At 42.0% G+C, this 9,911-nt stretch overlaps 1 protein-coding gene across 2 annotated transcripts in view; it reads left to right on the top strand.

Annotated features, from left to right (window-relative positions):
* Positions 1–9,911, top strand: part of AP2A2 (adaptor related protein complex 2 subunit alpha 2) — a 75,169-nt gene that overhangs the window by 14,326 nt on the left and 50,932 nt on the right. The window lies entirely within an intron of this gene.

Below are 9,911 nucleotides of genomic sequence, written 5' to 3'. Positions count from 1 at the left end.
CGTGAATTTGAGAATAAATTCGTTAAGATAATCATTAAGATCTATATCAAGGTAAGCATAGGTCCAATCTGAGGAACAGGAAATAAAAAAGTAAAAAATGAACAGAGCCTCAGAGATCTGTGGGACATCATCTAGCACACTGATGTATCTGTAACTGGAGTCCCAGAAAGAGACGAGTAGGAGAAAGATGCACAAAGATTATTTTGAAGACACAAACTCCCCGAATTTGGTGACAAACAATAATCTGCGTATCCATAGGGTTAACTTAAGAAGGAGATCAGTATCTAGACGTATCACAGTCAAACTGTTGATAAAGACCTCAGGATACTCTTGAAAGCAGTGAGGAAATTGACACCCTCAAGAGATCCTCAAGATTAACAGCTGATTTCTCATCTAAAACCATGGAGCCCAGCAGGCAGTGGGCTGACATCTGCACAATGCTGAAAGACTGTCAACTAGGAACTTTGTATACAGCAAAATCATCCTTTAAAAATGGAGAAGTTTAAGATATTATTTTTAATATTTATTTATTTTTGAGAGCCAGAGCCAGAGTGTGAGTGGGGGAGGGGCAGAGAGAGAGAGGGAGACACAGAATCGGAAGCAGACTCCAGGCTCTGAGCCATCAGCCCAGAGCCTGACGCGGGGCTCGAACTCATGGACCGCGATTTCGTGACCTGAGCTGAAGTCGGCCGCTTAATCGACTGAGCCACCCAGGCGCCCCTATTATTTATTTATTTATTAATTATTTTTTTTTTTCAACGTTTATTTATTTTTGGGATAGAGAGAGACCGAGCATGAACGGGGGAGGGGCAGAGAGAGAGAGGGAGACACAGAATCCGAAGCAGGCTCCAGGCTCCGAGCCGTCAGCACAGAGCCCGACGCGGGGCTCGAACTCACGGACCGTGAGATCGTGACCTGAGCCGAAGTCAGACGCTTAACCGACTGAGCCACCCAGGCGCCCCAAGTTGGGATTGTTTTAAGTTAAGGTGTTAATTATAATCTCCAAGCAAGTACTAAGAAAGTAGCTCAAAAAAAAAAAAAAATACAGCAAAAGAATAACAAGGACATTAAAGTGGTACACTAAAAAATACCTGTTTAACCAGAAGAAGATAGTAATGAAAGAATACAGGAATAGAGGCACAAGATATATAGAAAATATAGCAAAATGGCAGATACGAATCCTACCTTATGTAATTGTTTTAGATGTCAGTGGATTGAACACTTGAATTGAAAGGCAAGGAGACTATAGACTGCAAGATGACAAGTCAAAGAAAGAAAAATAACGTGCCTTGCAAATAGTGACCAGAAGAGAGCTGCAGTGGCTATACTAATGTTAGACAAAACAGATATTAAGACAAAAATTTAGAGACCTAGAAGAACATTTTGTAATGGTAAGGGGTCAGTCTCTCAAGATACATCGTTTATTTGTTTGTTAGTTTATTTATTTTTGAGAGAGAGAGAATGAGAGAGAGAGGGAGGGAGGGAATGTAAGCAAGTGAGCAGGGATGAGGCAGAGAGAGAGAATCCTAAGCAGGCCCCATGCCCAGTGTGGAGCCCAATTCGGGGCTCAATCTCACCACCATGGGATCATGACCTGAGTCGAAATCAAGAGTTGGACGTTTATCCGACTGAGCCACCCCGGCGCCTCTCAAGATGTATCAATTGTAAACATAGCTACACCTAATAACAGCACCCCCAAGTACATGGGGAGGAATAGATAATTATAAAAGTTGGAGACTTCAGAACACTACTTACAGTAATACATCTACAACTAGACATGATCAGAGTGAATAGGAGACTCAAACGACACTATAACCCAATCAGGCCTAGCAGTCACCTGTAGACTGTTCCACCCAACAGGAGCGGAATATGTAAATTCTTCTCCAGGGCACACGGAACATTCTTCACAATACACTATACAATAGATTTCAAAGGATTGAGATCATACAAAGTGTGTTTTCCAGTCACATTGGGATGAAATTAGAAATCACTAACAGAAGGAAATTTGGAAAATTCACAAATATGTGAAAATTAAACACTGTCCTAAGTAACCACTGGGTCAAAGAAGGAAACACAAAGGTGTTGGTTAGTAAGCTTCTTGGGAGCTTCCTGGGTGTAATCTGAAACTGGGCCCTGTATTTGGAGGGCAGGAAGAGACTGACTGAAGAGGCAGGCCACTCCACATTGGTAGGGGGCAAGTTTAATAAGCAAGATAACTTACATACGAGGTTTGGCTTGGGCAACTGAAGGACTAATGGATCTTTGTACCTATCTGTGAAATCTTGAGAAGTTTATATAGAGGCCTTAACTAGATCAGTCACATATACTTTCCAGACGGTCTCAGCACCACATCACTGTCAAGGCTGTGTCCTTGGAGCAGCTTCATGGAGGGGAGAAGGCAAGTGGGACCCATATTCCAAGGACAGGGACCGCAGTTTGCCGGGGTCTAACTCACATAACCTATGCTGAGATACAAGATCTCAAGTGGCACCTGGGTGCCTCAGTCAGTTAGGCCTCTGACTCTTGATCTTAATTTAGGTCTTGATCTCAGCGCTGTGAGTTGAAGCACCGGGTTGGGCTCTGTGCTGGGCACGGAGCCTATTTAAAAAAAAAAAAAGAAAGGGGCGCCTGGGTGGCACAGTCGGTTAAGCGTCCGACTTCAGCCAGGTCACGATCTTGTGGTCCGTGAGTTTGAGCCCCGCGTCGGGCTCTGGTCTGATGGCTCGGAGCCTGGAGCCTGCTTCCGATTCTGTGTCTCCCTCTCTCTCTGCCCCTCCCCCGTTCATGCTCTGTCTCTCTCTCTGTCTCAGAAATAAATAAATGTTAAAAAAAAATAAAAAAAAAAGAAAGAAAAAAAGGGAAGATCTCAAATCATTAACCTAATATTTTACTTTAAGAATCCAGAAAAAGAAGAGCAAACAAAACCCAAAGCAAAGCAGAAAAAAGAAAATAAGATTAGATCAATGATTGGTTCTTTGAAAAGAATATCAAAACTGACAAACCTTTAGGAAGACTGACCAAGAAAAATAGAAGACTCAAAATTATATTTTTATTAAAAAAATTTTTTTTTACATGTATTTATTTTTGAGAGAGAGACAGAGCACAAGTGGGGAGGGACAGAGAGAGGAGGAGACAGAATCTAAAGCAGGCTCCAGGCTCTGAGCTGTCAGCACAAAACCTGACATGGGGCTCAAACTCACAAACCGTGAGATCATGACCTGAGCTGAAGTTGGATGCTCAACCGAGCCACCCAGGCGCCCCGAAAAGACTCAAAATTATTAAAATCAAGAATGAAAGAAGGGACATTACTACCTTTATAGAAATAAAAAGGATTATAGTGGAATGATATGGATAACTGTATACCAAAGATTAGATAGCATGGGGCACCTGGGTGGCTCAGTCAGTTAAGCATCCAACTCTGATCTCCGCTCAGATCTTGTTTTCAGGGATGTGAGTTCAAGCCCTGGGTTGGACTCTGCACTGGGTGTGAAGCCTACTTAAAAAAAATAAAAGGTAACAAATAAGATGGAGAAATTTGTAGAAAGACATAAGTAACTGAAAATGACTCAAGAAGAAACAAAAAATCTGCATGAAGAGATTGTATTAGTAATTTAAAAATTTCTCACAAGAACAAATCCTAGCCTAGGTGGCTTCACTGGTGAATTCTACAAAAAACTTAAATAATCAGTTCTAATCCTTACAAACTCTTTGGAAAAACAAAGAAGAGGAAGAAACACTCTCCTATTCATTCTGAGGTCACATTTACCCTGATAACAAAACCAGATGACTACATCACAGGAAAGAAAACTCAGTATAATATCCATTGTGAATATAGAAGCTAAAATCTTCAATCAAATACTAGCCAGCTGAATCCAGCAATAAGAAAGATTATACATCAGGTCATTGTGAGATTTATCCCATGAATTCAAGATTGGCTTAACATCTGGAAATAACCATGTTAATACAACAAAGATCTAAAAACATCTGGTCATATCAGTAGATGCAGAAAAAACATTTAACGAAACCCAGTACATTTTTATGATAAAAATACTCAACGAACTAGAAATACAAAGGAATGTCTTGACTTAAAGTATATCTATGAAAAATCCACAGCTAAGATCCTATTTAATGGTGAAAGGCTCTTTCCCTCTGACATCAGGAACGTGACAAGGATGTTTGCTTTCACTGCTTCTATTTGATACTGGAGCTTGTAGCCTGGCAGTGACAAAAGAAAAAGGAATAAAAGGCATCCAGGTTGGAAAGAAATAGAATGATCCCTGTGTGTAGGTGACATCATTTTGTATATAGAAAATACTAAGGAATCCATTAGAAAACGATTAGAATTATAAGTGGGTTGAGGAAGGTTGCAGTATATAAAATCAATGTCGAAAAATTAATTGTATTTCTGTACACTGACAATGAAGGAAACAGTTCCATTTACAGTAGCATAAAAAAGAATAAAGTGCATAGGAATAAGTTTAAACAAAAAAAGCCTAACGCTTGTACACCTAGCTATGAACAGTAGTTGGAAGGGAGTAAAGGAGCCCTAAATAAATGGAAAGACATCCCATGTTTATGGATTGCAAGACTTAATACTGTTAAGATAGCAACAATCCCCAATTGATCTACAGATTGAATGCAATCTTTATTTAAAAAAAAAAATCCTAGGTGCCTTTTTTTTTTTTTTTTTGCTGAGATAAGCTGATTCTAAAATACAAACAAATTCAAGGGGCGCCTGGGTGGCTCAGTCGGTTAAGTGTCTGACTTTGGCTCAGGTCATGATCTCACAGTGTGTGTGTTTGAGCCCCATGTTGGGCTCTGTGCTGACAGCTCAGAACCTGGAGCCTGCTTCGGATTCTGTGTCTCCCTCTCGCCCTGCCCCTCCCTTCTTGTGCTCTTTCTCTCTCTGTCTCTCAAAAATAAATAAACAGGGGCGCCTGGGTGGCTCAGTCGGTTAAGTGGCCGACTTCGGCTCAGGTCATGATCTCGCGGTCCGTGAGTTCGAGCCCCGCGTCGGGCTCTGTGCTGACAGCTCAGAGCCTGGAGCCTATTTCGGATTCTGTGTCTCCCTCTCTCTGCCCCTCCCCCGTTCATGCTCTGTCTCTCTCTGTCTCAAAAATAAATAAACGTTAAAAAAAATTAAAAAAAAAATAAACAGTAAAAAAAACTAAACAGAAATTCAAGGGACCTGTAGTAGTCAAATCAGTCTTGGACTGGTTAGATGAACAAAGTTGATGATGAACAAAGTTGATGATGAACAAAGTTATTCCAAAACTTAATACAAAGTGATCAAGACAGTGTTGTTATGGTGTAAGGATAGATATATAGATTAATGGAATGATGTGGAGAGTGCAGAAATAAACCTTGACATTTGTGGTCTTGATTTTTGACAAGAGTGCCAAGGCAATTCAGTGGGGGAAAAGAATAGTCTTTTAAACAAATGGTGCTGGGAGTACTGGACATCCACAAATAAAAGAATGAAATTAACCCCTACCTCACATCATACACAAAAATTCACTCAAAATATATCGTAAACTTAAATGGAAAAGCTAGAGCTGTAGAACTCTTACAAGAAAATAGTAAATTTCTGTGGCCTTGGGAAAAGGATTCTGATACATTTACAGAAGTATAAGTGATAAAAAATAAAAAACAAGGCTTCATCAAAATTAAAAACTTTTCATGCTGCAAAATGCTATCAGGAAAGTGAACAGACAACCCAAGAATGAGAGAAAATATTTGAAAATCATGTACTTTTCCAATTTGGGAATAAATTATATTAAAAAAAAATCATGTATTTGATAACAGGCTTGTATCCAGAATACATAAAGAACTAAATTAGAAGACAACTCAATTAAAAGTGGTTAAAGTATTTGAATATACATTTTTCCATAGAAGATATACAAATGTCCAATAAACACATTAAAAGCCCTCAGACAAATGCAAATCAAAACCATGGTGGGGTATTACTTCATACTCATTAGTATGGCTGTAATAAAAATGATTGGGGAAAAAAATGATGGACCATAGCAAGCATTGGCAAAATTGTGGAGAAATTGGAACCCTCATTCTTTTCTAGTGATATAAAAGGGTGCTGCCCTTGGGAAGAACATCTTGTTAGTTCCTCTAACATAGAATTATCGTATGGCCCAGTAATTCTACTCCTAGGTGTCCTCCCAAGGGAAATGAAAACATGTTCACACAGAAACTTGTACACCAATGTTCATAGCAACATTATTCATAGTAGCCAAAAAGTAGAAACTACCCCCAAGTCCGTCAAGTGATGAATAGACAGTAAAATGTGGTAGACCCATACTCAGTTTGGTCCTTAAACAGTGCGGTGTTAGGGGCACTTAAACCCTGTGCATTAAAAAATCTGCATGTAACTTTAGTCCCCTCAAAGCTTAACTACTAATAAATAGCCTACTATTGACTGGAAGCCTTACCAATAGCATATTGCTCAACACATTCTTTGTATGTTGTATGTACTATATACTCTTACAATAAAGTGAGCTAAAGAACGTATTATTCAGAAAATCATAAGGAAAATACGTTTACAGTGCTGTATTGTATTTACCAAAAAAATTTACGTATAAGTGGACCTGCACAGTTTAAACCCATGTTGTTCAAGGACCAACATGGGTCCTTGAATATATTAAAAGCCATTGAATTATATACTTTAAGTGAGTGAATTGTATGATATAGGAGTTATGTCTCAATAAAGCTGTGAAGGAAAGATATGCCATAGTCAACAGACACGTGAAAAGATGCTCATTATCATCAGGGAAATGCAAATCAATAGCACAGTGAGCCGTCATCTCAACATCTGTCAGAGTGACTAGTGTCAAAAAGACGAGAAATCACTAGAGTTGGAGAAGATGAGGAGAAAGGGGACCCTGTGTGCTGTTGGTGGGAATGCAAATTGATGCAAGCACTATGGAAATAGTATGGGGGTTCCTCAAAAAGTTAAAATATGATACGATTCTGTAAGTCCACTTCTGAGTGTTTGCCTGAAGAAGACAGAAACACTAACTCAGAAAGATACCTGTGCCCCTGTGTTTATTGCAGCATTATTGACAGTGGCCAAGATATGGAAGCAGCCGAAATGTGTGTTGATAGATGAATGGATAAAGATGTAGATGACATGTATTTGTCATGTACATGTACACACACACACACACACACACACACAGGACTATTACTCAGCCATAAAGAGGATGAAATCGTACTGTTTGCCTCAATATGGATGGACCTGGAGGTTATTATGCTAAGTGCAATAAGTCAGAGAAAGACAAATACCATGTGATTTCACTTATATGTGGAATCTCAACCAAACAAATGAACAGACAAGACAAAATAGAAATAGACTCATAGGTATAAGAACGTACTGATGGTTGCCATGGGGGGGGGGGGTTGAGAGTTGATGAAAACAGGGGAAGGGGGGATTAAAGGTACAGGCTTACAGTCATAAATAAGATGGGTGATGTAGTACGTAGTTAATAATGTGTAAGTAACCACTTTGTATGATGACAGGTGGTGGCGGGATTTATAGTGGTGATCACTTCTTAATGTGTTTAAATGTTGAATCACTATGTTATACACCTGAAACTAACAATATTGTATGTCAACTACACTTGAGTAGGAAAAGATAATCAGTTAACGTTTGTCAGTCAAGAGTGGCTTTATCTTCTATGGCATAACAACTTGATATTTGAAGTCTTTTCTTCTGATTTGTTGTTGAGGGTTTCTGTTCTGAGGCCTGTCCTTCCTATGCATTCGTAAAGGGAAAACATAGACGCTGTCCTTGATGACGATCCTTACAGCCTCCCGCGACTATGCTGCTTTGTGTGGTCTTTTGGCTCCTTATCTTGTGTGGTCCTCATCACGGCGCGTTGATGGATGACATTCCCATGTAATGAAGGAGAAACTGAGGCACAGAGACATTAAGTTGATGGCCCCAGCTCACATAACTGTCGAGACGTGGGCCGACATTCCAGTGCAGGCTTGATTTCAGACTTTTTGGCCACTGTGCTGACCACCTTCAGTATAATTGTAGCAAAAATATTTTCCTTAAAAAATAGGATTTTGTTTGGTAAATTTGGGGCTTTAGGTTTACGTAGTGAAATTATTTTTTTCTTCTTTTTTTTTAAAGTTTAATTTTAGAGAGCATGAGCAGGGGAGAGGCAGAGAGAGAGAGAGAGAGGGAGGGAGGGAGGGGTAGAGGGAGCATCTCAGGCAAGCTCTGTGTTGTCAGCATGAAGCTCAATTCAGGGCCCCATCCTATGAACCGTGAGATTATGACCGGAGTCGAAACCAACAGTCGGCACTTAACGACTGAGCCACCCAGGTGCCCCAGTTGTAGGATATACAGACTAAAATTCTTTATTTAGACCAAATTTTATTGTAAATTTCATACTTACTACCTTAAGGTTTTCGTAGTTTGGTACTGTACTCTTTGTTTCCAAAGTTAGGGTCTCAGCTTGCAATGAGAAATCATTAACCGGCATGTTATTCTGGAAGACCGACCAGGGCGGTATTCCTAAAAATCCAGAAGCTTTTATTAAAGCCTATCTGCAGAGTGCATTCTTTGCTACTTACTTGGGCACAAATTGTAGCTTGTCTGGGGGCAGTGGTTGTGGGCTCGTCTGGGTTACTCATTAGCTACCAGAGCTCGTGAGTCCACGCTGGGCACTGCCTGTTACAAGTTCAGGGTTGTCAGGGGCTGAGCAACCTGCTGAACTTAGACAGAGGCAGTGCCAGGAGGCGAAGACCAGCCGCTCTTCCCGTGGAACAAAGATCAAACTACAAGCCCAGTGAGGCGTTTCCCTCCAGGCCAGTTACCCTAGTTGACAGTTTTCCCTTTGAAAACTGGTTTCTGAGGTCAGGGTGGGCCGTAAACCTCTCCCCAAGCCCGCAAGGCGAATTCTTCATCTAAAAAGAGAAGGGTTTTTGCTAGGTTTGCTCCCCGCTATGTGGGGTGGCTTGGTTGTCGGTGGGGCCCCCACCTGTCTGGAGAGAAGTACAGTATGAATGAGCGTGAACTAGCCTTTGCCAGGAAAGCCCCTGACGGACCCCAGTGGACAGGGTGCTCTGCAGTGTCCTCCCCTCATGGGGACTGAGGGATGGACAGTGCACAGTGGAAGAGGCCGCCAGGACATTTTGGTACATTCAGGACATAAACGTTGGTTTGGATGTATGAATCTGCATGTGGGTTATCAGTCACCCACAGTTACACTCGATTTTCTTTAAAACCTTGGACAGGCATGTTAGAACCCAGTGCAGCAGAGGGCGTTCCCCTTCGGCGTTTGAAGGGTTAACACTTAGGGCTAGCCTCGTTCAGCTGAGTGAAAGCCTCCAGTTGAGGGCTAGTGTTTGTGGGCTCATGTGCCAGGCACTGTTGTGAGGGCTCCTTGTACCCCTTGCTGCCTGCGGTGGTGTCTCTGCTGGGAGACGGGGGCACCGAGGCGTTGGTGAATCGGTGGTGCAGCTTGGACCTGAGCCCAGGGAGGCTCCCGCACCAGGCCTTGCACCGTGTGTGTGTGTGTGTGTGTGTGTGTGTGTGTGTGTGTGTGTCTGGGCACTGTCTCATGAGCTCCCCTTTCTGGGAGTCCCCAGGGGGGTTCACCTGCCCCTCCGCTCGAGAGGGAACCCCAGTCATCCTGCCCAGCCTCCTTTGTCTGTGTTGGTCGCCAACCAGCCCTGTGGTGGGTGTGCTTGTGCAAGGCTGTTGAGATGGGAGAAAATCAGCTGGGAACAGTGACAAGAAGGGCCCAGGAGACCAGGGTCACTGTGGCAGTAGAGACAAGGGGGCACCTAACCTTGTTGTTTGAGGGGTGAGGGGGGCTTCTTGAAGAGGTGACACCCTTGCTGCTTAGTTGCGGGGGGGGGGGGGGGGGGGGAGGAGAGGATACTGC

This window comes from Herpailurus yagouaroundi, unplaced genomic scaffold (assembly GCF_014898765.1).
Source record: "Herpailurus yagouaroundi ecotype Mexico unplaced genomic scaffold, PumYag 438, whole genome shotgun sequence".
NCBI classification, from domain to species: Eukaryota; Metazoa; Chordata; class Mammalia; order Carnivora; family Felidae; genus Herpailurus; species Herpailurus yagouaroundi.
Note: the sequence above shows the minus strand (reverse complement) of the source record. Positions and strands in the feature narration are given on the sequence as shown.